The sequence below is a fragment of the Microtus oregoni genome, unplaced genomic scaffold (assembly GCF_018167655.1).
Source record: "Microtus oregoni isolate MIOR12 unplaced genomic scaffold, Mior012 000006F_ref0000085, whole genome shotgun sequence".
NCBI classification, from domain to species: domain Eukaryota; kingdom Metazoa; phylum Chordata; class Mammalia; order Rodentia; family Cricetidae; genus Microtus; species Microtus oregoni.
In genome coordinates, this window is record NW_024543065.1 from 4960408 (window position 1) to 4986337 (window position 25930).

Here is a 25930-nt window from a genome sequence, read left to right on the forward strand (position 1 = left end):
ATTGACGTATTTGCTCCTTAAACCTTTCAGGGGGAGGCTGTACAGTATTTCAGACAGTGAAAGATGGCCTCTAACTTGCTCTGAGGAAGACCTTAAACTCTGACCGTCTTGGTTCTGCCTCAGAAATTCTAGGATTCTGAAGCACAAATCACTGCACCCAGTTAAAATATACTTTCTTAAAAAGGTAATTCATCGACTGTATATAAAACCTTCCCTAACACAGCATTTTAAGGCACCTGATTTTTCTTTTTTAATTTCAAATTGGGAAGCTGGTTCACTGACACTATCTTACAAAGGATTCAGTGTTTAAGCAGAAAGTAGGAAAAGGCATTAACCCAGTTTATGTGAATTCTTTATTGGGGGCAAGTCAAAGCCCAGTTGTTCACATAGTAAGGACTTTTGTATAGTAAAAGCTCCTTTGATCTGAGGGTCAGATCCATCCAAGGAGACGTTCAGAGCTGTGACAGACCATCAGCACACCCATCCAAACCTGACACTTTGCCAGTGAAGGTTGAAGAAGTTGATTGTTCAGGTTTACGTGGGTGACTAAGCAGGTCTAGGACTCCGGTTTCCCAGTGTCCTCTTCCTGTTTGCCTCCCCATGGTGTATGTACTTGGCCCGTCTGCAGAGGAAAATGATGGTGGGGATCACGGATGGCTTTGAGATGATGCGATGGAAAGCTGGGGAGAGTGTACTAACACTTCCAGCGGTTCTTTCCTTGCATAGTATCACAGCCGAGGGATCCGGCACAAACTAGGCACAGACGGCCATTTTTCTTGTGCAAATTCCATGAAGAATAAAGATGTGTTCACAAAGTACTTTACATAGTTAGGGAACACCTAATTAATGATATTAATTCTATCAATTATCAAGGCTATCATGGCTATTCTTTTAAAGTTATAATTTCGACCAAAGGCAAAATATTGTCCCAAATTACAAATTACTAAAATATAGCTAAGAATGACTTGATTTTCCTTCAAAGTTGAGCTATTGAGTTTTGGCAAGCCCCAAACATTCATATAAATGGAAAAAAAATTTTCCACCATGCTGAAATTTGTCAAGCAAAGCAAAAATTCATCTTATTGTCTTTTCTAAGACAATAACCTTTTAACAAATTAAATGTGAGGATTAATTGTAAAATGACTGCATAAACGTTCAGTTAGAGGTATGGGCTTGAAGCATCATTTTGTTGTTAAAAGAAGTAGAATCACTCAGATGACGTAAAAGTAAAGATCATTACCTAGCAACTCCCTGAGAAGTTTTCCCTTTCTTTAGTTTTTCTAGTCTATATTATCATTCTCAAGGTGAATTTTAATAATTATCTTTCCTTGGAGTTATTTTTGTCAAAAATTGCAAAACTATTCTACTTTCTACACAAATATATCATAGTCTTCTAAATTCCCTCTAAGAAAATTGCATATTTTATGAAACAAACATGGTGAGAAGGAAGAGAAGTAGGAATAAACTTACTTTTACATAAAGGGATAGTTTCAGTTAAATTTCTATGACATAATTTTATGTATATTTTTATGGAAGTATAACTTTTATGACAAGACCAAAACATCTTGCCAGATGCTATTAATTACCTAAAAACTTGCTGGGAAAATAATAACCCTAGATGAACCATTTATTGCTTAAACCCCAGCAATAGGCTCATCAAAAGTCCTATTGAAGCCTATTAACATGCCACATATTTCCCTACTTGTTTGGTAGATGCTATAGTGTTTGTTACGTACAAAATACTATCATTGGACAATTTTAGTGTTCCATTTCCTTTGTCAATTTGTAGCTTCTAAACTCAAGTTTTAATTTTTTTTGCTGACCTTCAGTAATTCTCATATATGTATTTTATGGGATATAGAACTAGAATGGACTGAGGAAATCACCACCATTCAGTGCTTGTGTGAAAAGAAGCCAATGTGAACACTGTAAATCAGGACCGCGAGGGGTGTACCCACACACTGAGACAATGGGGATGTTCTATCGGGAACTCACCAAGGCCAGCTGGCCTGGGTCTGAAAAAGCCTGGGATAAAACCGGACTTGCTGAACATAGTGGACAATGAGGACTACTCAAGAACAATGGCAATGGGTTTTTGATCCTACTGTACGTACTGACTTTGTAGGAGCCTAGGCAGTTTGGATGCTCACCTTACTAGACCTGGATGGAGGTGGGTGATCCTTGGACTTCCCACAGGGCAGAGAACCCTGATTGCTCTTTGGGCTGATGAGGGAGGGGGACTTGATTGGGGGAAGGGGAGGGAAATGGGAGGCGGTGACGGGGAGGAGGCAGAAATCTTTAAGAAAGAAAGAAAGAAAGAAAGAAAGAAAGAAAGAAGGAAAGAAAGAAAGAACATTTTCAATGTATTGCTCACCTAACTGTATCAATATTGTAATGAATATGAGAATACCATCCACAAAATTGTGCTTTCTTTTCCCCATTGTGCTATTTGCTAAGAGAAATCTTTTCTCATTTGCTCCTAACCTTAATTAACTAGTGTCCAGGGGCATGTTCCCCACTCCTTATAAGTTGGGGACCTAGAAGACCCAGTGAAATGTGAATTAATTTCATTGATATGCTCTCAGAGGAAGCCTGTGTGCAGCTAGTGTTTCCAAGGCATTTATTTTGTCTAAACATTTCCTCTCACTGAGTTATTGTTATATTATATAGTGGAGCTACAGTGGGTGCTAAAGGCAGAGACAGATGAAACCTTTTCTAGAATTAACTCTGAGACCTTACATTTTTCCAGTAGAAGATCCCTGCAGAAAGAAATACTTTTAAACAGAATGAGTAGATAATGGAGACTTATGATTTAAGCATAGGATTCCAAATGCCTATTATGAAAATATCATGAATATGTATGAATATATCAAGCATTCTGCAGATCTCTGTTGACCATCTCCTATAAAATGGAATGTTGAACAGAGTAAACGTCACCCCACCTCTAAGTTTTCATCAGTACGGATGAAAGCTTCCTTTAGAAATATTTGTAAGTTTTGCATTAAAACATGTACACACATTTAAAAATATGTCTGTGCAAAGGTATGTGCAAATATGACTTTAGTATATCTATATTTATTTTTAAATGAAATGCATATGCAGTCTATAAAATGTAGATTGTCCCATGGTTTGTGGATTTATCATATCTGTTGATAAAAGGAGTGAAGAAAATTTAATTCTCAACCTAATTAATTCCTAAGCGTCATCAATTTTCCAAGTATACCAGTTGTGATTAAAATATGAGGTTTTTATTTCAGATGTGATTGAATAAATGAACCAAGTAGGAATTTTTTTTTCCTTTTCATCCATTACCATATTACAAAATAGGCCTAAGGAAGAATCTGAAATGAACATAAATATTGCTGTTTGATCTATATCACAAGTCTAGTATACTCATATAGTCTGTCCAAACTACAAATTATAGAATCATTTATTATATCATTAAAATGTAAATACAAGTGAAAAGTCACTATGTTCCCCCTGATACCTTAGTTTAGTCATATTTTGACAGTGTTTCCAAAGTGAGTGTGTAATTTGTATTTAATTTTATTATGAGTAAGTTCACATTTCAGATATCAAACCCAAAGGCTTCTGTGGTGTGTTGAAAGGTTGGTGCTATCCCAAGGAGAAGCATTGTTTAACATGAAGCTTGCTAATGGATTCCTACATAGATTCCTATATGATGGATTTTTATAGAGACAATATGCATCATTCAGAGGTCTTGAAAATAGCTTTACCTAGCACAGACTGAAAATTTAAAGCGAATTGCTTCAGTTAATATGTCACAAATGTAATAAAAGTTAAAAATAAGCCGAAAGTGAAGCATTTCAGTGAAAAAAAGCATTTACATATTCACCTTGAAAAAGAACATTGTACCCTCATCATTAATAATAATAATAAAAAAAACAAAGATAGATCACCCAATCAGAGATCAGAACTCTGTACAAGAAAAATTGTTTAAAAATATAACTGCCATTTTTACACCTTCTGGAACCAAACCAAGCTTTAGTTTAAAAACTGAGAAATAGTCTAATTGAGCATAAAACTCCAAAATGGAGGTGACATCACAGAGACGTCAATAAGAAGACTTTTGAAGAAAAGGTGTGGTAGATAGTGCCAAAGTAGCTACAGAATTCTTCCATTCATGCCCCCTGCAAAATAACTTTACAGCTGCACTCAACCAGAGCTGATTATTTCCCCATCCACGGAAACCGACCTCAACTACGTGACTTGCTTAACCAACAGACATGGTAAATGTGACATGTCCCAGCTGGGCCTGGCAGTTGCTAGAGAGACTTCCATCACAGCTGGAGGAACCCTGGGCTAGTCTGCAAGAGAGGAGGATTCTGGGAGCCGGACTTGCAGCTTTGCCACTGCCTGCCAGTGAGGGAGGGAGTAAAATATCCTGCCTCCCTCAGATGAGGCAAGGAGTGACCACAGTGAGCGCAGGTGAGAGAAGTGGGATAATGCAGGGCCAAGGGATAAATTCTTGACCAAAGATCTGGTAGTTTGTTAAGATAGCAAATACTTTAATAAGGTAATTAAACACACACACGCACACACACGTCACTACTCTCTCATCATTTCGCCAGGGGTGACATGTTTGCACTATGTGGTCTTTCTTCATACCTAATTTTTCTTTGTGACCAACTTTTGCTTCTAGTAAATGGCTTCACTTCAGTGGAAGTCCTTTTCTCTGAAAAACATCCCCTGAATTATTTACTAAGGAAGCCGTAGTTTCATGAGATTCCTGCTTCTGGAAGTGAAATGTTTGGCACAGATGTATTCTCAAGAGTCTGCAGTCAACTGAACAGTACATAGAGATCAAGCCATGTGTGACTTTCAGGAGCTCAGTTTTCCCCTAGGGGGCTGCTTCCCCCACAAACTGATGTGATAATTACAGCTTATGGCTGCATTGGGAGAAAATCAAACACACAAACATCACTTATTATAATATACTATTCAAATCAGAAGTTCTCTATTTCTACTAATTCTAAAGGAGGCTGAAGATTTTTTGTGGGTCCCTGAAAGCATCGTAGGTTCTGAACTAGGGCCTCTTCTGTCTTCCAATTAGGTCAGCTTAGCCAGATATTGAAAAAGTTACTAACCTGTTTCTTCCTGTCAGACCTCCAGCATTGTCAGTTCACAACCACAGTCAAGGTGTGTGTGCTTGCGTGTGTGCGTGCACACACGTGTATGTGTGCAAAAGCACGTTCTTGTGAAATGTTCACCCTTTTATATAAAGTTGGTTCACTACCTCAGCAGCCTGGTCACCCACATCTACAGTGTATAACCTCAGGCTGCTTTTCACAGAAGCAACTGCAGAGGGATTTTAGAGGATGGAACCATTCATATCCTACAATGGCAAAGGAAAAAAAAACAGAAAGAAAGAAAGAAAAGAAGCCCAACACAAGGGAATCTTCAGTATAAACATTAATAGTTTCCCACATCTTTGTTTAGAGAATAGCCTGAGGATTTCTAAACTTTTAGATCTTATTCATTCCAGAACTGTTTCCCTTATGGCCACATAAATCTTGGCCCTTTAGAAGTTCCAAGATTAAAATTCTTTGGAAACTAGAGTCCCAGAGAGCTCCCAGGTGATCTATATAAAGCAAGTCTGATGTGGGACACTCCAGGGCCCTGACACTTTCTAAGATCTTTGGGGCCTTGCTCTCACATGAGCTTAGAAAATCCACACTTAGAAAAGAAGCATTGGAAGGGGAGCTTGGTAAAACCTGTACTACTCTGTTAAAAATCGCTAGTTTTTTTTTTTAATTACAAAAGAAGGCATCATTAGCGTTGTGTCAGCCACTTCCTACCGCTGTGATAAACTACTGTCACCAACAGCAGCTTGAAGAAGAGTTTCTCTTGGCTTTCCTTTCGAAAGGCTAGAAGTCCATGATGGTGGGTCAGGCAATGGAGACAGGGACAGGAGGCTGAGTAACCATATTTCAGCTCTCACAGGAAATGCAGGAGTGAACTGGGAGTGAGGTGAGGCTGTAAACTCTTGAAGCCTTTCCAGAGCAACAGGCTTTCCTCAAGCACAGCTGCCCCTCCTAAAGCTTCAGCCACCCTCAAACAGCTCCCTCATAGAGGACTCTGTTCAAAGTCATGAGCCTACAGGGAAGTTCTCATTTCAAACACCGCAAGTGTAGAACATTTATATTTAGCTCTTTCTGAAGTAAAAAATGAAGAGCGTGTGCTCTGCTTTGTGGGAGTGTTCCTCCAATGTCCGTGGGCCCCAAGATGGCATGATTTACATGTAATGATCATGTAAATCAAGGGTGAAACTTTGAATAGGATTCTGGGACTTGATCCATCCAGACTTCTTCTCTTTGCATCCCTAGCTGGTGAGATAAGTAATTAGTTCTGCTATGTACTCTTACGATAAAATGCTATCCTTACCAGAAGCCCAAAGAACATACCACATGGTCTTGCCTGGAACATCTAGAGCCATCAACCAACATTTCCTTTCTTTTTAAGTCAATTACATTAGGTATTTAACTTTATATCTTAAAATTTTATTTGTATTAATATTGCATTTTATGAGACAGGGTTTCTCTGTGTAATGTTTGCAGCCCTAGAACTCACTCTGTAGATTATGGTGTCCTTGAACTCAGAGACTTGCCTGCCTCTGCCTTCCAAGTGCTGGGATTAAAGGTGTGCATCACCATCTCCCAGTTAGGTATTTTATTATAGTGACAAAGAGCTGAACAACACTCTATAAAAAATTTATTTTTTTCAAAGTAGGGAGGCAAGATGTGACTGGAAAATATTTTATATTGCTTATATTTAAACAAGCTTAATTCATTTTTAATTTAATAATTTAAAAAGCCTATCTAAGATTTCCAACATAGAAAGTTACCTTATAAAGGAAGGTAAAATTGAAGCTATGAAAATGATGACCTACTTCCCCCCAGGATCCCATTACTCCACAAACTCCTGCATTTCAGATTAGAGATTCTATAGTTCCCATCTTTAAATAATGACAGTTTTTAAAATCAAAAGGCTATAAAAGAATAATCATATATTTGCATAAGGAAAGAGATTCCAGAAGTTTCTGTTACTTGTCCTCATTAAGTCTGTAATTTCATCAGTATCTTTTTTTTTCGTTTATTTATTTATTAAAGATTTCTGTCTCTTCCCTGCCACCTCCTCCCATTTCCCTCCTCTTCCCCCATTTCATCAGTATCTTTAATCTATTCATTGTTCTGCTTTGCCACCCTCTGTGGTTCCATCCGACTTGTTCATTTCCCCCTCCAGTTCATCCTGCTCTCTAGGGTGCATTATTTTCTTATCGCAGGAATCTTTGCCTCATGTTTTAATAAACACTTGTTCCTTAGGGTTGTGTAATTAAGTCCCAAACATATGGAGCTCAAAGGTGAAAATAAGAGAGGGCAAGGACCACTTTTAACACTTACTTCCTCAAGATACCCCCTTCACTTATTTTCTTGATTAATCTCTAAGTGCTTGCGAAGGCCCCGTATAAACAAACAAACAAACAAAAAAGAACACTTTTATTTTTGTATCTGATGTCCTTGACTCCCAGAAGATATTGAATGGTTCTAGAAATTAGATTCTATTATTTTTACATCCTCCAAGTTCACACACACAAGTTGCCTCAAGGGTTATGAAGGCCACTCATAGTTTTCTGGATGGGACAAATGTTTTGTTGATATGTTTTTTTAGACAAACCAATAAGTCCATTAATTAATTAAACTAAATTAAGGTAAGAATACATAGGTGAGATCCACATTCCTTCATAGAGTTTATAAAGATTATCATGGTCTGCTCTGCTTATCTTTCAGCCTCATCACGTGCATCTATAGGCCTTTGCCAAGCTCTCTGCTCACCTGACTCCTCTCAGACATGATGTCTTATTGTCCCACCCCTCTCACATACAGGTTGGACTTCTTGTCTCTTTTCAGTGGTGGACCAACACATAGTGATCAACCCTGAAATCATATACACATGAATAACAAAATGGACTTATCAGATTGTATTCACATGAGCATGTGCACATGCATGTGTGTGCACACACACATACACACACATGCACACACACTTATACATGCATTTTTACTTTTCTTTAGAGGAAACGATAATCTTTTCAAGAACTCCCTACTCAGGTTTCTGTAGTAGGAGCCTCCTTGTTTGTTCCTGGCTGCTCAGCCCCGAAATAATCACACAGAAACCATATTATTTGCAATACTGTTTGACTAATAGCTTAAGTGTATTTCTGGTTAACTCATATCTTAAATTAGCCCATCTCCATTAATCTCTGTATTGCCACGAGGCTGTGACTTACTGGGTAAAGTTTTGACGTCTTTCTCTGGGGGAAGGAAGTGCATGCCTTCTCTCTGACTCTGCCTTCTTTCTCCCAGCATTTAGTTTAGTTTTCCCCGCCTACCCAAATTCTGCCTTATGCAGCCTAAGAGTTTCTTTATTAACCAATGGTATTCACAGCATACAGAAGGCAATCCCACAGGCTTCTGTTCCCAGCCATTAACTTAAAATCTAAAACCATAAATGGATGTTTGATTATGTATTCATATGTGTTCTGTGTCCATTCTATTGCATTTGATATTACTGCCATAAAAATATTGGCACCAAGTATTGAACCCCGGGCTTTGTACATGCTAGGCTAGTGTGGGAACATTGTTCCACATCTCCAGCCCTGCTAATCAGTCTTATTGAATTCTTGTTCCTTGGGTTAGCAATCAATTTTCCTTCTTGTGTTCTTTCTCCTTTGTGTACTTCCTCTGATTTCTAGAGTCCTCCTCACACTATCCTCCCATTATCTATGGACAATTATAGTCCTTCTGCTAATAAACCTTTAACTGCCATGATTGTCTCAATGTTTCTTAGGTCTGTGTACTCTACTATGTAGCTCCTAGACATTTTAACCTAGCGGTCCTATGGAGATTTCAAATTCATTAATCAATCACTTGTTATCTTTATCATATATTCCTTTTCCACCTCCCTCCCTTAAACTTCTTTCCTCCACTCTTTCTCTTTCTGGGTTAATCAGCAGCATTGTCAAATTGCCCATTCCAGAAGCCTGACTCTTAAGTACAATGTCCCCTTTTTTAACCCTTCAAAATATTTACAGTTATTTATATATTTATATGTACAGGGCACAGCTTTGGTGTATTGTCATAGACAACTTTCAGAGGTCATTTTTTTTTCCTTCCACAATGTGGGTTATGGAGGTTAAACTCAGGTCCTCAGGTTTGGCATCAGTAGCCATTATCCACTGAGCTATCGTTTTGGCCCACAGTGCCCCTTCTTAATGACACTAATTGATGAACAGCACTGGAAAAATCTCCAAATATTATTTTAGTTTATATGTATGAGTGTTTTTGCCTGCATGAATGTATATGTTTCCCATATGCATACAATACCCATGGAGGAAAGAAGAGGTCCTAGAATCCTCTGGAACTGGAGTTACAGATGGCTATATGGGTGCCGGACATGCAACTCAGGTCTTCCACAACAGCACATGCTGATAACCACCAAGCCATTGCTCCAGTCCCAAGTGTCAAAACTTCTTTTCTTTGCATCCCCAGCTCTTATGCTGCTCTAAAATGTCCCCTTACCATTTGACTCTCAGGCCTCACTTCCTGTTAATACCTTTTCCCCAAGGGCTACCAGAGTCACTTCCCTGGGTCATCCAAGAAATGGCCTCTGGAAGAAGCTCCTGGAGCATCTCCATCTCCTCGGACAGAAGTAGTGACTGTATACCACTGAGGGCCTCTAAGGCCTGTCTGGTAAGAAGTTCTCCCACAGCCTTGGTATCTGTTGCACTCTTTCCTTCTGTCTTTCTGCCATCTGCATTAGGGTACTACACTACAAGTACCTAAACTGCAGAGGCCACATCTTCAACAGCTCAATAAAGATTTACTGAGAGAGATGTTTCTTATCCTATTCTGCATTAGTATGGAAAGTCACAATTTTTTTTTTACAGGTTCAGATTTTGGAGTGAGAATTCTGGTGATCAAGCTCTGTCACTGAGACTGTACGGGTTTTACAAGCTCCTTCTGCTTTGCTGCACAGCAGAGGTGGTAAAGGCATCATTGGGATTGTATGCAAACTTCATGAATCAATATACTAACATTTTGTTCTATAACATTCCATTGATATGACTAAGTATTTGATAGAAGTTAGTTTTATTATTGCTATTTCTCACCTTTCTTTTTTCCCATTTATACTTCCCTCTCTCATCCCTTCGTTTCTCCCTCCCTCCATCCCTTTCTTTCTCCTTTTTCTCTGTCCTTCCTCCTCCTGCTCTTGTTTGTTTGAATTCAATTTCTTCTTCCTTTCCTGTTACTTTCATACTTACTAACAACTCACGATCTCCTAGTGAGAGAGAAGGTCCTGCCCCAAGGAGTCACACAAACAAATACCTCCCTTGTGAGGTCATGTTGATGTGACATTTAGAGATGGGGTAAACAGATGCGGTGGAGCAGTTATCATGCTCACTTAGGAATGTGTTGGCAAGACAGCCTGTTGTAGCATGGGATGTGCAGGAACGATCCTCAGCAGCCCACCAGAAGCAGGGAAACATTTCTAGGATATTCACACACTTGCAGCTCCGTCCTACCAAAAGCCTTAGGATAGTTTCTTCCCACTCGATATCGTCTCCCATTCCTCTCACAGCCTTGCTCGAGCTGGTCTCTTCCACAAGAAAAAGGAGGACTCCAGCCTACATTGTGGGAGCATATGACTTTAACCCTCAAAGGAAGATTTCTCTGGAAGGCTGACTGACCTGCCATTTCTTCTTGCATTTAAATGCAGCACCACTGGTATTTACATAAATATTTGAGTGATTATGGCCCCTTTGACAGCATAGGCATTTCAAAGTGATCTGTTTGTGTATATGTTTGCTTTTAATCATAGTAAATGTCTAAGGAAAACTGAAAATAAGTGTTTGTTGAAGAAAAGCTTTTATTTTTATGATTTTATGACTGATTGTGACATTTGGCTTTGTTTTTAACAGGCCCTACCATGTGGGACAGGTAGTGTAATATATTGTATGCAATTGACCCTTGGTAACTATTTTGTATACAGTAGACACTTGCTGATAATTTGAGACCTAAATGATGCGGTTGTTTGAATTGGAATAGTCACATAGGCTTATATATTTGAATACTTGGTCAAGAGGGAATGGCATACTTAACAGGGATTAGGAGGTGAGGCCTTGTTATAGAAAGTGTGGCACTGAGGGGTGGGTTTTGGCATTTCAAATGCTCAAGCCAGACTCAGTATTTCTCTTCATCAAAAAGATTTGAATGTGGAACTCTCAGCCCCTACAGTACCATGCTTGTCTGCATTCTGCTATGCTTCCCACCATGACGATAACCTCTGAAACTATAAGCAAGCTCCAATTAAATGATTTCCTTTATAAAAGTTGCATCATGGTGTCTCTTCACAACAATACAACACTGACTAAGAAAAATGAATAAATGAAGAAATAAATTCATTAAAATAAATGATTGTCTCTATCAGACTCAAGATGACCTTTTGTGTAGCTGTGCAGCCAGAGACAAAAAGGAGACACTTTGATACTTAGTGTGTGAGTACACTAACCAACGGTGCCACTGGAGTGCCCATGTTCTACTGATGTGTATTAGTTTATTTTAACTAAATTTGGTGCTGGGAACCAAACCTAGGACTTGTACATACAAGAGAAGTGCTCTACCACTGAGCCCCGTTCTCAGCCCTGAAGAGTAACTTACAAATGGAAGCATGCTAGAAACAAACCTGTTAGAAAGTAAAATCTGTTCTCCACAGCCACACTTCCCTCAAGATCAGGTTACTTACACTAGTAAGTCATAGAAAATAAGAGGTTTTAGGTTTGATGTACTCTAATTTACAAAACTATTTCAATCAATTAGTAAAAGTTAGTAAAGAAAAGAGAATGAAGTAAATTCCAGAGAAGGCATTTTCATTCCCACATACTTGTGGCTCTTTATTTACTATTTTTAAAAATTATGAAACCTGGACCTGGGTTTCAAGGATTTTACTCTCCGAAGAAGAAATGGAGCGAGGAGGCAGCTCAGCACTGATGTTAGGTAGATAAGAAGACTGAGGAAGGACCTGTGTTTGTATTGTCTTATTTTTTTTTTTTGATGTGTAATTGTACCCATCAGAGAGGTACAGCCAATAAGGTATACCAAGATATTTATTGCAAGAAATTACCTTGTGCATTTTTGATGATTGGTCACCTCAGGATCCTATTGTCTCATGGTATGAAGGTGATGTGGGAGTCACCTCTGTGTGCTGTGATTACTATAAATGAATAAAGAAACTGTCTTGGCCTGTTGATAGGGCAGAACTTAGGTAGGAGGGGAAAACTGGACTGAATGCTGAGAGAAAGAAGGTTGGAGTCAGACAGACACCATGGAGCTGTCAGAATCAGACGTGCTGAAACTTTGCTAGTAAACCACTGCCACATGATGATATATAGATTAATAGAAATGGGATAAATTAATATGAGTTAGCCAATAAGAATCTAGAGCTTATGGGCCAAGGAGTATTCTAATTAATACAGTTTCTATATGATTATTTTGGTTCTGGGTGACCAGGACGAACAAGTAGCCTCATCCTCCTACAAGAAGGAACCTCAGTTTGCTATTATGACTTTTGGCCCATGAAGAAAGAGACCACAGAATCCTCACAATGTGTTTTTGTTTGTTTGTTTTTGACAGGGTCCCATAGGTAGACTTTATTGGCCTGGAGCTCACCATGTAGTGAAGGCGTAAGTCATAAACAATGCCACACCAGTTTGGAATTATGATTAATAGGGTGGTATTTATTTAAAGGGAAAAAAAACTTACAGATCACTGTCAGCCCTCTGCGCAACCAGGAAGGGAGTCTAGTCGCCAGAGGAGCAGGAAGTGAAGAGAGAGAGGAGAGGGAAGTGGCCGCTTTTTTAAAGGGAGAGAGACCACGCCCCAATGGGCTGGTATCTCAGCGGCGATAGGCTGGAGGAGTGGGAGGACCTCCCGTAACAATGTAGAGTAGTTTGACCTCAACCTTGAAATGACCCTCCTGTCTTTTTGCCTTCAACTATATTTGGATTATAAACTTGTACAACCATGGACACCTATCTTCATAAATTTACTGCTGACAGTAATAGTGAGAGGTGTGGCCTTTCATGGTGGGTGAGCAAGTTTTTAACAACTAATCCACTCTGACATCCCACTTTTCCCATGCTGTTGGACATTTTCTTCTACTATACCAAGCAAGTTCTGAGATACATTCTAAAATTTACTTTCTGGTCCATGTTTTTACTAATCAAATGGGGTGAATATTCCTTTATAACCACCAAAGCTACCTTAGATCTAGAAGCTCTACTTAGTCAGTAAATTGGATGAGGTTCAGCTTTATATCCCTTCTATCATTACGTTTCACCTTGAATTGCACAAAACAGATTTTCTTGGAATCTCTGCTTATTTAAATAAAAAAAATCTATGCAATAATTTAGCTGTAACATATATTCTCATGGGTCATACACAATACCTCATCTTCCAGAGTCAAATAATAGTTGAAGTGCTTAGAAGGCTGGTAAGGTGGGCCCTGACGAAAAGCAGAAGTATCTTGTAAGACCTTAGGGGAAACTACTACAGAGCCTCCAGTTAAAACAGAGCCAAATTCTTTCATCATATTTGTCAAGGTTGCCCCTATTGGTGTAAAAAGGGTTGTGCAGAAACAGAGAGTTTGGTACCCCAATCTTTAAAGGGTTCTGTGTACACATAAGAATAAGGGTTCTTATTCCAATTCACAAAGTAATGCTTATTTGTAATCAATTCCCTTATGCCAACAGGAGATATTTTGAAAATCTGGAAGTTCAATTTCTGTTGTTATCCAGTAACTCACAACATACAATCAAAGGGTTTCAGGAAAGACATAAGGCCTTCTATTCATTTATGTGAGCTTAAGCTGGGCATCTGAATCTATAGAGGTCCTGCCGACAACCTTTCTTTCTAGTGTATTGAAAGATAACCACCCAAGTTTATTGGTCTAAGAAATTAGGTATAAGCCTGATCGAACTTACCATCCTTAAATATTTAATCAAAATACCCAAATGAAACAATTTTGTATATTACTAACCCAATTGCAAGGTGGACTTCCAATTCCCTCTTTACGGCTGGGAAATGACTCACTAGAGCCTGCTCACTCCAGGAAACCCATGGCCAGTTCAGAAACTTAACTTAAGATTCTGGTCTTCTACCATCACTCCCTCACCAAAACCTGCATCAGTCAGAGAAAGTGACCTCCAATCTCTTTGCAGTCTGCTGTCATAACACTCTACTGTTGAGATGCCGCTTGTTCCTTGTCAGCCACTCCACATCATCATAGCTTGCCATCCATCTTCACAACAAGATATTTATAGCTAGCATCACATTATTCCCTAATGATATCAAACTATCCTGAGAACAAACCCCAGTACCACACCCTATACCATCCTCACAATATATCTTCTTGATCAGATAGAATCATTATCATCATCATCACTATTATCACCAACACCACCACCACCGCCGCCAGCATTTTATTCCTACATTACATTAATTTGAAAACATATTACCTTAGGCCTATACCAATATAGCTGATAGAAAGCAGATTCATTCAGCTGTGAAATAATAAATATCTGGCACCTTTAAATCCTGTTATTTCTCACCTGACATCATTAGAAATGAAAAGCACTTTCAAAAGCTTTTGAACAGTCAAGAGTTTCATATCTATGCAACCTAGTAAGGCAAATAAGGAGATTCATGCATCAAATAAAAACTTTGATATACAACTAAACTATGTGAAATAGACTAAAATATACTGATCTTAGTTTTTGAAATACTTAAAATGTTTTTTAAAATATTATAGTTGTTAGATTGACACAACCATTTTTTTGCCCTTGAATTCTTTCTTTTGGCATAGAGCACAGTGGCATGCAATAAGCTCACCTTGACAAAGAAGATTTATTTCTTTGAGCACTTATACATCATCATCCTTTATGCCATTAAGTGTGATAAAGGTCATTGTCTATTCTTGTGTGGTCAAGATTGCCTGTCAAACTGCAAATGACAGCAGTGGAAAATTAAACTTTTGGTAGCCGAATACTAAGATAAAAACTAAAGCATACAACTCACCAGAGAAAAAGAATTTTATATGAGGGTAAAAATAGTGCAGTGAAATTATCTGGAAATAAGCTGTAATCCTCCAAAGCAAGCATTACTATTAAATGCTATTTGAATCCCACTGATGTGTTTTAATGGGTCACATGTAATTTATTTGTGTTCTGAAGAGGCCATAATTTTCTCCAAAGCCCATATCCAAATCTCTTTCTTTGTACTGAAGATAAAGTAGCACACATACCAAAAGTCATTTGAACAATACTATAATTTACTTTGAAAAGATAATAAAGGACTGTGTCCATTTAGGGGTGTTTCTATCTTATTGCATAACATGGCTTACAATAATAAGTTGGCTCTGGAGCAGCAGTTTATTTCATAAGCAGCTGATATATTTGCTTAAATGTCTGTACTCTTGTTCTAATCACATTGCAATCTTTTGGGACTCTTTCAATAACAATAATGGAAACAATTAATTATACCCTCCTCGAAAGATAGAAAACTCATGATAGAGTTACACAGTGGTGTTCTATAGACATTTTATAGAGTACGTGCTCTGCTTTTTGATGATTCCTATGCAAAGAACTCATTCTCATAGAGTGCTGCTTAAACAATTCGTGGGTGGCTTTGATGACTCTGGTCAAAGGGGATGATATCTAAGTTTCAAATGCAAAGGAAGGGAAATTATAAAATATGAGAGCACAAGCTAGAAATGATCTTACAGTCTTGTAACCCAGCACTGGGGAGGCAAGGTCAAGGACTGCAAACTTGAGGCCAACATGACCTAACATACACACACACTACAAACAAAAATGAAACAAAACAAGACAAAACAAAAACAGAGCCCAAGATAGAGTAAGAAAAACAGCCAAATAAAAGAAAACAGTGTAAATTTTAGAACATTATTATTACAGGAGGTTTCTATTTGTGATAACCTAAACTGTAAATAGATGAAGTAAACTACCTTATAATTCATGATTTTAAGTGTGGAGAGGGGAAATGAGATATTGACAGAAATCTTAACCAAAATGAAAGGTGTTTAAAAGCTTATATGAAAATGTGTAATCTTCTAAGCCAGGAAAAATTCAATTGAAGTGAACAGTAGACCACAAGGGGCATGAAAGGATAAAGAAATAATTGGGGTTAAAGGTTTAAAAAGGGGGATATAGAGATTGGAAAGTGGAGAGGGAATGAGTAGGTTAGCCAAAAGTAGAAATCCACTAGTTTACAAGATAATTGAAAAGTTCTCTCTCTCTCTCTCTCTCTCTCTCTCTCTCTCTCTCTCTCTCTCTCTCTCATACACACACACACACACACACACACACTCACACATTTGCATACACACATTATATAGACAGAGTTGGAATAGAAGAGCCCCCATGAGTGGACAATGCTACTCTTACAAGACATGAAATGAAAATCTCAGTGCCATGCAGTTTACCACCTATGAGTGGGAGACCTAGTGGCACCCTGAATTAACACATACTGCTGCTATTACTTTTGGTATCTACCATAACTAGAAGGTAATATTCAATGTTCTGTTTCTGAAGAAAGAACACGCTTTAGCTGCAGTTGGACTTGACAAGGAAACTCTTTCTGTTGGCTAGTTTATGCAGTCTTTATGACAGAAGGGACTCTATAGACTACTGATGGGAGATGGGACATCAGTGATTAGTCATCAGTAGGCCCTGCTTGAAAAGGCATCGACTTACTGGTAAGATGTCTCCACAGGTATAATAGTGGCATAGTAGTCATAGGGGTAACCAACTGCATTCTTTTTTCTTTTTAAGAATGATTTTTTTATTGAGAAAAGGAGAGAAAGAAAAAAAAACAAGTTTCCACCTCCTCCCAGCCTCCCATTTCCCTCCCCCTCCTCCCACCCTTCTCCTCCTCCCCCAAACTCCTCTCCCCCTCCCTCTCCAGTCCAAAGAGCAGTCCGGGTTCCCTGCCCTGTGGTAAGTCCTAGGTCCTTCCCCATCCGTCCATATCTAGGAAGGTGAACATCCAAACTGGCTAGGCTCCCACAAAGCCAGCACATTAAGTAGGATCAAAACCCCATGCCATTGTCCTTGGCGTCTCATCAGCCCTCATTGTTCGCCATGTTCAGAGAGTCCGGTTTTATCCCATGCTTTCTCGGTCTCAGTCCAGCTGGCCTTGGTGAGCTCCCAGTAGATCAGCTCCACTGTCTCAGTGGGTGGGTGCACCCCTCGTGGTCCCGACTTCTTTGCTCATGTTCTCCCTCCTTCTGCTCCTCATTGGGATCTTGGGAGCTCAGTCCAGTGCTCCAGTGTGGGTCTCTGTCTCTATCTCCATCCATCACCAGATGAAGGTTCTATGATGATATGCAAGATATTCGTCAGTATTGCTCTCGGATAGGGTCATTTCAGATTCCCTATCCTCAGCTGCCCAAGGAACTAACTGGGAACCTCAGCTTGGGCACCTGGGAGCCCCTCTAGGGTCAAGTCTCTTGCCCACCCTAAAGTGGCTCCCTTAACTAAGAATTGTGCTTCCGTGCTCCCCTATCCAACCTTCCTTTATCCCAATCCTCCTATTTCCCCAAGCCCCCCCTCCTTCCCTTCTACTTTTTCTCTCCCCATCTCCCCTTACCCCCATCCCACCCCACCCCCAAGATCCCAATTTACTCCCCGGCAATTTTGTGTACTTCCCTTAGCCAAGAGGATAACTATATGTTTTTCCTTGGGTTCACCTTCTTACTTAGCTTCTATAGGTTCACCTATTGTAGACTCCGTGACCCTCATTTATGGCTAGAAAACAATTACGAGTGAGTACATCCCATGATTATCTTTTTGGGTCTGGGACACCTCACTCAGGATAGTGTTTTCTATTTCCATCCATTTGCATGCAAAATTCGAGAAGTCATTGTTTTTTACTGCAGCGTAGTACTCTAGTGTGTATATATTCCATACTTTCTTCATCCATTCTTCCATTGAAGGGCATCTAGGTTGTTTCCAGGTTCTGGCTATTACAAATAATACTGCTATGAACATAGTGGAACAAATGCTTTTGTCATATGATAGAGCATCTCTTGGGTATATTCCCAAGAGTGGTATTGCTGGGTCCAGGGGTAGGTTGATCCCGAATTTCCTGAGAAACAGAAACACCGACTTCCACAGTGGTTGCACAAGATTGCATTCCCACCAGCAATGGATGAGGGTACCCCTTCCTCCACAGCCTCTTCAGCAAAGGCTATCCTTGGTGTTTTTGACTTTAGCCATTCTGACAGGTGTAAGATGATATCTCAAAGTTGTTTTGATTTGCATTTCCCTGATTGCTAAGGAAGTTGAGCATGACCTTAAGTGACTTTTGGCCATTTGAACTTCTTCTTTTGAGAATTCTCTGTTAAGTTCAGTGCCCCATTTTTTAATTGGATTAATTAGCATTTTACAGTCTAGTTTCTTGAGTTCTCTATATATTTTGGAGATCAGACCTTTGTCTGTTGCGGGGTTGGTGAAGATCTTCTCCCAGTCAGTAGGTTGCCTTTGTGTCTTAGTGACAGTGTCCTTTGATTTACAGAAGCTTCTCAGTTTAAGTAGGTCCCATTTATTCAATGTTGCCCTTAATGTCTGTGCTTCTGGGACCAACTGCTTTCTGATAGGATATAAGGCCCAATTGACAGGAGGATTTCATGCCTGGTACTTGAAACCCCACTGAAAGCCCGTTATTTGGCTAAACGGCCAGGTTATCATGCCAAATCATGTTTATATATAGAGATTTATGCTGTTTTCAAGTTTTGCCAAAGAAACAATTTTTAGCTGGGTAGTAATCAACTCAGATTCATTTCTGGTCAAAGAACTAAGTATAGTTGTGAATTCTCAAATGTGGATGTGTCACCTATATCAGTCTCCTACCATCCAAGGCTCAGGGAACTTTGCAGAAAAGGGGAGCTGTTTTTCGTGTCTTGTTGCCTTCTTTTCTAGGATTCCTTGAGTTCTGATCAGAGGGCTTTGATGGAGACATCCAATTTAGGGCTGAGTGTTCCAAGATCTCTCACTCTGTATAATGTCTGTCTGTGGGTCTCTATATTTGTTCTTATCTGCTGCAGGAAGAAGTTTCTCTGAGTTTGGTTGAACAAGGGACAGATATGTGGCAGAATATCATTATGAGCCATTTTAACACTACATTTTTTTTTCTTTTTTAAGACTAGTATTATTTGGTTTCACCCTAGATCCCTGAAATATTTAGTTTCATGTTCTTGGTCATCAAACTGTCTATGGGTTCCATCTTGTGGAGTAGACCTTAAGTCAAATAGTTATTAGTTGGTTATTCAAACAAACGTTGTGCTATCATCTCATTACCATATCTTGCAGGTTGTATACCATTGGAGAGAAAGGGGGTGTGGTTAGGTTGGTGTTTATGTTTCTTTTTTGTTAGCATAAAGGGTACCTTCCTGTACCAAAAACTCTGGAACATAGGGGTGAAAGCTCTATGCAGGCGCTGACTTGACTTATCGATGTGCAATAAATTGTATAAGTGTTGCCTTCAGCAATGGGGTTTTGCTGTCAGTTTGTGAAGAGCAACTTACAGTCTTGGCAACAGCTTGGGTTGTTGAGGGATTCTCAAGGTCCCCCTTGGGCCAACAACTCCATTATAAATAACCCAATCCCAGCACTGTAAGCTTTGTTTGGTGACAAGAGATGGCCAGTGGGGACTTTATCTCCCCCATTATTTGGTAGTTTCATTTAGATTACCTTCATATATGGATGCAATTTTCCACTGTATTAGGTTAATTTAAATTAATTTTTAATGGGAAATTCGCAAGCATTGTTTTAGTGGTATTTGATATTTCAAAACCCTGAAATCAGGCATCACTTAACTAGGATATTATAACTTACTTAAATCTGAACAGTTGACAATTTAGATGGGACTCTATGCCCAGATTTTTACATCTCTGGAGAATGGCCTGAAAGGAAAGAATATACTTACAATAAGAATTGATTTAAGAAATAAAGAGCTCAATTACTATATTACCAAACACACCTTCCTCTTGCCAAGTCTTTAATAAGAATGGTACTTAGAAGGAAGTATGAGTAGACATTGGTTAGAGGGAAGACCTTACTAAATTTACTTAAATCTTGATCGTAGACCTTGCAGCCTCCAGACTTAGAATAATAGATAAGTCAAATCAGTGCCTGCATAGACCTTATAGAATTTTGCCATAGCATCCTGAATGAATGAAGAAATGACTCTGGTACTTCTGCAAGGGGTGTAATGGTAAAGGGGAAGAAAATTTGGAGCACATGATAGTTGAAACATTCCTGGAACTCTGTTAAATTCCTAGACTTAACAGTGGGATGTTAAATTTAGTTTTCCCATTAGTTAACTAGAAGAAGATTAACGAGAATGGAAAACAACACTGATGTGGTGTTTTGATTGTGAGGTGCTAGAATGTTCTTTCTTTTCCATATCAAGATCAAGATCATCATCATCATCCTATCTCAGACTCATCACAGCCTATTAACACCATCTGTTGTGGGTTGGAATAGACTTGCATTCCAGTTTCTCTCAGTAGATTTCAGATGAACATGCAGAATCAATTCTCTGAATGGCTCTGGAGAAGGCTATAAGAATGGCATGTTGGAGAACCCACGGAGCCAAATCTGCTCCCAGATGATGACTATCAAATGCCACTTCATCATTTCATATACTTATATTCTTTCATCCTCTCCCTGTTTGCCACTTTTGTTCTTATTGGATAGGGACTTTGAAAAATATGTCATTTTCCTATTTATTATTTTTTCCTTTTCATCATTGACCACAAGGAACAAAATGTAATTGTGATTTTATTCTTATTTTGATTCTGCTAATTGGTTCAATTGAGTAGAGACTATTAAATACTTAGAAGTAAAAAGGGCCTTTACCAATCCTTTAGGCAGACCCTCAATTTACAAAGTAGATAATGTGTTTGAGTGTGAAATGTCCCCCAGCAGCTCACATACTTTATACACTTGGTTCCAAGTTGGTAGCAGAATTTTTAAGACTGTGGTCACACTAGCAGAATTAGGTCTCTGGGGGTAGAGATTAAAGGTGGTTTATTTTGTTTCTGGTTCTGGATTGAGGGTTTTGCTCCCTGCCATAAGGAACCTAATACTTTAGATGGAGCTGCCCCAGGTGCCATGGCCTTCCAATCGTGGTGAACTAAACCCTTTGAAACTATGAGCAAAAATAAACTTCTTCTCTTAAATTTATTTTGTCTTCCCCAAATGAAATTAGAGAGAGAAGTAGACGCATACTATGGAAGACTTTGTTTTTTTTTTTATTTAAAAACAAGAAACAAAGTTTTTATTTATTTCCCTCAGATAGAGTAAGTGATGCAATTAAAAGTTTTGAGGGGTGTGATCAATGTTGCTCATTAGAATAAATAGTTACCTTTTGGACCATATCTTTTGCTTTACAGAAGCTTCTCAATTTCAGGAGGTCCCATTTATTAATTGTTGCTCTTGGTGTCTGTGGCCCTGACTGCATCAGGAGGAGCAATTATTTGAGTCTTGGATCCACTGTCACCTGGAAGACTGATCACCAGAGACACAACCCCAACTAAGCAACCAGAGAAAAACATGGATAGACAAGGTAAGAACACATGTAACACCAGAAAAACAACACAACACCAACAAAAACTAGTGGCTCTACAACAGCAAGACGTGAACACCCCAATATTGATGAAACAGAAGAAATTAAGCTAAAAAATAATTTTAGGAGAACGTTGATGCCCTTAAAGAGGAAATGAAAAATTATCTCAAAAAAGTGGAGGAAGACAACAAAAACTAAGAAGAAATCAACAAATCCCTTAAGGAAAAGCAAGAAAGTGCTGTCAAACAAATGAAAGAAATGATTTAAGACATGAAAACCAAAATAAAAACAATAAAGAAAACAAACCTGAGGGAATTCTGGAAATGGAAAATATGAGAAAACAATCTGGAACCACAAATGAAATCATAAATAGCAGAATACAAGATACAGAAGAAAGATTCTCAAGCACTGAAGACACAGTAGAGGAAACATACTCATCGGTCAAAGAAAACATTAAATCTAACAAGCTTAAAACAAAATATTAGGAAATATGGGGTACCATTAGAAGACCAAACCAAAGAATATTAGGGATAAAAGAAGGAAAAGAAGTCCAATTCACAAGCACAGAAAATATATTCAACAAAATCATAGAAGAAAACTTTCTCAATCTAAAGAAAGATATGCCTATGAAGATACAAGAAGCATAAGAACACCAAATAGACTGAATCAAAAAAGTCCCCTTGTCACATAATAATCAAAACACCAAACATACAGAATAAGAAAAAATATTAAGAGCTGCAAAGGAAAAAGGCCAAGTAACAGATAAAGGCAAACCTATCAGAACTATACCAGACTTCTCGAAGGAAACAATGAAAGCCAGAAGGTCTTATTCAAGTGGTATGTTGACCATGGATGTCAGCCCAGATCAAAACTTTCAATCACTATAGATGGACAAAACAAGATATTCCATAACAGAACCAGATTTAACCAGTACCTAACCACAAACCCAGTCCAACACAAAGCACTAGAAGAAAAACTCCCACCCAAGGAAGTTAGCTACATCTACAAAAACACAGAAGCAATTCCCAAAGAAGGAAAAAACATACACAGTAACATCACCGGGAATAAAAACTATAATAACAGGAGCTAGCAATCACTGGTTATTAATATCCCTTAATATAAATAGACATCTCACCTATAAAAAAAGATACAGGCTAACAGATTGGATACAAAAACAGAATCTGTTGTAGGAGCTGCGGGCCTCTTCCCACAGCCTGGCTCCTGGCCGCTTGGCTAGCTTATGCCCCCAAATAACAACAGGGAAACTGGATTCTTTTAAACACTGCTTGGCCCATTAGCTCTAGCCCTTACTGGCTAATTCTCATATCCCGATCAACCCATCTCTAATAATCTGTGTAGCACCAGTCTTACCAGGAAAGATTCAGCATGTCTGACCTGGTGGCTTGCTTTATTGCATCTGGCTCTGAGAGGAGCTGCATGATTTCTGGGCTCACTTCTTCTTCCTCCCAGCATTCTGTTCTGTTTACTCCACCTATCTAAATTCTGCCCTATCAGATGGGCCAAGGCAGTTTTTTTATTAGCCAATGACCTTCCTCCATCAAGAATCCATCCTTCTGCTGCATACAAGGAACATACCTCAACCTCAAAGACAGACATTTCCTCAGAGTGAAAGGTTGGGGAGAAGTTTTCCAATCAAATGGACCTAAGAAACAAGCTGGTATAGCATCCTAATATCTAACAAAATAGACAGTGTAGTAATAAGGGCGGCGGGGCTGCATTCCCAGAACCCCAGCCGCCTGCTCGGCTAGCTTATGCCCCGAAATAATTACACAGACACTGTATTCTTTCAAGCACTGCTTGGCCCTTTAGCTCCAGCACTTACAGGCTAATTCTCACATCCCGATCAACCCATCTCTAACAATCTGTGAGAACCGGTCTTACCGGGAAGATTCTAGCCTAGTCCATCCTGGGTTGGAGCTTCATGCCGGGAGCGGGGCATGGCGTCTCTCTCAGGCGTCTGCTCCCAAGAGGAGAGCTGTGTAGTCTCTGACCTCACTTCCTCTTCCTCCCAGCATTTTGTTCTGTTTACTCCTCCCACCTATCCTCTAACCAATAAAATGGGCCAGGGCAGTGCCTTTATTAGCCAATGACCTTCCTCCATCATTTCCCCTTTTTCGGTTTAAACAAAAAAAAAAAGGCTTTAACATAGCAAAATTACATATAACAAAACAGTTATCAAGTAAAAGTTACAATAATCCTTATCATAACTAAGGAAAACTATAACTAACTATTCTTAACTCCATCAAAGACTCCAGAAAGATACAATACTACCTAAGCAAACAAGAAAAAAAGCAACTTTTAAAACTCTAGACATGACAGAGACATCTTGCTGCCTGGACAGTCACCCAAGGTTCCTCTGTACCGTTGGGGCATCCATCTTCAGCCTTCAGGCCCATGGTATCCAGCAGACATTTCCATAAAGCAGGAAAATTCAAAGTCAGTTCAGTCACTATCTGTTGTGTCCTGCAGAATGTCTCGCAGACTCTTTCATGAATCAGGAACCCCAAAAGATCATCTCACCTTAGGCAAGTTCAGTAGTCCTTTCTCTGTGGGTTCTCTGTGTCCAGTTTATGCAATAGTCCAGGTAAGAGCAGTTTCTTGCCCAAATGGCTATCAAACTCCATAAGCATCCTCTTCGATGCCCATCTTCCTCTTGAAGTAGATTGGTGCTGCCAGGAGCAGAGTGTCTCATTGTCATGAAAAGTCCTAAGTTATTAAAACATTTAAAATGCCATATTCTATAATCTTTGAAAAATATGAAGAATGCCTATCTAAAATATATCTATGTACATCTAGAAAATCTTAACTGACATGACTACAAACTTGACTATTATGATTATCTATTAACAATCTATATTTCTAATTATACATTACATTTTTAAATGAACTACACAATCACAGTTCCTTAATCAAGATCAGAAACACATATACATATAACAAAATTGACCTTAAATCTCTATCAATAAAGCAAAATCTATACTAATGCAAATTATTCATATCTATATCATATCCCCCTTTAAATGTAAAAGAACGTTTATAAACCATATTTGGGAACATGGGCGCAGTTTTTTCTCTCCAAGCTGCTTCCTGCTGAATGGGGGCGTCGTTAATTAGGTCTTTCATGGTATAACCCGTGTGCTAGTTTCATCTCAGTTGGCAGTTGAGCGAAGCAATTTTTTGAGGGCGTTCACACCAACCCTTCAGGAGGGCGTGGTCCATCATACCAAATTGGAATAGAAGAAATGAACAGCATCTCATCCTCTGTGAAAACAAAATAAGAAACTCCTTTCCAAAGCATCATGTCCTTAGATCCAAATTTCAAAGTCAAGGCATCAAAATATCTATGTCGGATTAGTTCAGCAGCATTTATAAATAAATATCTTTTAGCATCTGTTGCTCCTTCCTCAGCATTCAAACAATTCAAAGAGAGCATAATAGCATATAGTATCAAGATTCTCTGTGTATTTTCCATCTTTGTACAGCTTTGTTTTAACCTCTATTTCATTTATTTTTACTTTTAACTCTTTACTTTTTGAGACAGGTTCTCTGTATCTTTGACCTGAAGTAACTCTGTAGACCAGGCTGTCTTTGAACTCTCAGAGATCTGCCTGTCTCTGCCTTCCAGGCATTGGGATTAAAGGTGTAAGCTACTACACCTTGAACTCACAGAGATCTGTTTGCCTCTGCCTTCTAGGCACTGGGATTAAAGGCGTGTGCTACCACACACAACAACTCTCTTCCTTTTTTTTTTTGTTACTTTAAGAACTTTAAATTTTAGTCTGCATATATTTTTAACACACTTCAAACCATTTAGAAATTTTCTTTGTCTTTGAATCTCTCTTTACTGTAATCTCTCTTTTTCTGACCACACAAGTCTTTAATTTACCAAGCAATATCAGTAGGATTAAAGGCGTGGCTTTGCCGGCTGGATCCAGCCCATTCCTTAGCTTTCCAGCCTCATGGCTGAGGTACTGGCTGTAGCCAGCAAGCGAGCTTCAGCAGCCTGTGTTTGCAAACCGCAGGGACCACCTGCGTAAAAGAGTCAGAGTTTGTCCTGGCAGGACAGCCCAGAAAGCCAGCATTTTTAAACGGCGCAGCTTTTTTCTTGCTACGGCTGAAAACTGAAAAGCATGCGTTCAGCTTTTCTTCAACACCGTTTAAGTGTTTCGTGGCAGGACCTCTTAATG